This window comes from Apaloderma vittatum, unplaced genomic scaffold, assembly GCF_000703405.1.
Source record: "Apaloderma vittatum isolate BGI_N311 unplaced genomic scaffold, ASM70340v1 scaffold18109, whole genome shotgun sequence".
Taxonomy (NCBI): Eukaryota; Metazoa; Chordata; class Aves; order Trogoniformes; family Trogonidae; genus Apaloderma; species Apaloderma vittatum.
The window spans coordinates 284,016-286,068 of NW_009737514.1; positions in this window are offsets into that span (position 1 = coordinate 284,016).

Sequence of the window (2,053 nt, forward strand, 5' to 3'; positions counted from 1 at the left end):
CTGGACGTGGCGAGGAGCAGCCCCACGCGCTTCCAGAGCTGCTTTGCCCTCGGCCAGCACTGGGGACCGTGACGCAAAGCTGTTCTATGTGGCCATGGGGATCCCTCCGCAGCCACTTTCTCTTCCAGAGTTCAGCTGTGGTGTGAAAAGCACAAAGGCACTCGCATTTCATTTTTTGTAGCCAAACCACATGGTAAACCCAGTCAGTCCCATTTTAAAGCCTTTGTTCTTCGCCCCTGACTGATGCAGAGCACTGTGACAGGCATAAGTTTTCTCCTTATTCAGCATGAAATTAACTTGACGTGTTCAAAGAAGCAAAGCTATCAAGCTTGGATCATAATCAGCGTTAGCTTCTTCAGGGGAATCTTCACAGTCAAACACTAAAATGTAATCTGTACATGCAACGACTCCCACGAGCACCTCTGGCGCTGCCGCGCTCGTTCCACACATGCTCGAGTGCCGGCGGGCTCGGGCGGCCCTTGCGAAGGGGCGAAATAAGAACCGAACGTTCCTCGTGCCACTCCCCCCTCGCCTTCCCACAGTAGCCCCAAAGTTGTCACAAGCCAGCCCAAATGCATTGTTTTCAACATGCTCGTGATGAGCAAATGCAGCCACAGCCATTTGGAGCTGGCGTTTTAAATGTTTCAAGTGCCTTTGGGGCAGCTTTTAGGCTGAAACGTGGCTGTAAAGACACTGAAATATTAGTAAATCTTGCAAACGACACAAGTTCTAAATGCTCCTCGTTTCTGCGGAGCTGCTTTCTGCGCTAATGACCCGGTGACTGGATTTTCTGCTTTTGAAAGCAGAGCTGTATGCTGTAAAACTTTCATCTAAGTTGAGCTGCCTCTCTCTAATGAATTTTTTATTTGTTTACTCGTTGTTTCGCTGGAATTTAAAAGTAGCAATTAAAAAAAACCCACAACCAACCAAGCCATCACTCCCTAACAAGCGGCTTGCCTTAATTCAAGGTCTAAAATAATGATGGAGGAAATGCCATGCTATGTCCAGGAAAGCAAAAAAGAAGTAAAGACGCATAAATTTGCTTGGTGTTTCACATGTGAGGAAATGCATAATTCACGTGATGATGGTGTACGTTCACACTGGCCACCACAGCCACGTTTGCCACACAGCTGTGCCTGCAGAAGCACTTCGCTGGCATTTCCTCGTGTTGTCTGAGCACAGGTCCAGCTTCGCTCCCACTGAGCTTCGAAAAAGAGAGGAGGAATGAAAAATGAAGTAGACAGTGAGAGGAGGAGAGCCCATGAATGCAATGTAGAGCAAGCCAAGGTGCCTGTGCAGGCGCTGCCTGGGGCCAGGGATGCTGTGCCTGGGGTAGGGTGGGGGAGCCCAACTGCATCCCCCATGGCAGCGCAGCACCAAAGCGGGGGGTCAAACCCATCATGGTGCCTGCTAGCGAGGTTGGTGGGTTGGTGTCATGGTCTCGGTTTGCTCTGGTGGAGGGGGACGCACAGGGACGGTGGATGCTCCTGGCACTGCCACCTGCCCATCTCTGGCTTCAATCCATTCCCTCTAGTCCTGTCACTCCCTGACATCCTCACCAGCCCCTCCCCATCTTGCTTGTAGCCCCGTGAGATACGGGCAGCCACAATAAGGTCTCCTCAGAGACTTCTTTTCTGCAGACTGAACAGCCCCAACTCCCTCAGTCATGAAATACATGATCCCCCCTGCTCCACCCTCCCAAATGAGCTAATGTTTACCTCAGCCCCCCCCACCGCTCCCCCAGTGAGGCAGGGCCAGGCTGTCGGTGTCCTTGGGTGCTCAACAACCGAGCTGTGCTGATGCTGGGCTTGTTGTCAGCATGGAGGTGTTTGTCGAGGGGGAGTCAGCTGTCAATGTGGAACTGCCCTGGTTTGGGGTGCCCTGGGTCAGCCCATGAGACATGAACCATTTGGCTGTGGGGAAAGACCCAAGAAGGGAGGAGATTTGAATAGATTGAAGCCAGAGATGGGTCGGTTCAGGTTGGACGTGAGGAAGAAGTTCTTCCCCATGAGGGTGGGGAGACCCTGGCACAGGTTGCCCAGAGAGGGGGTGG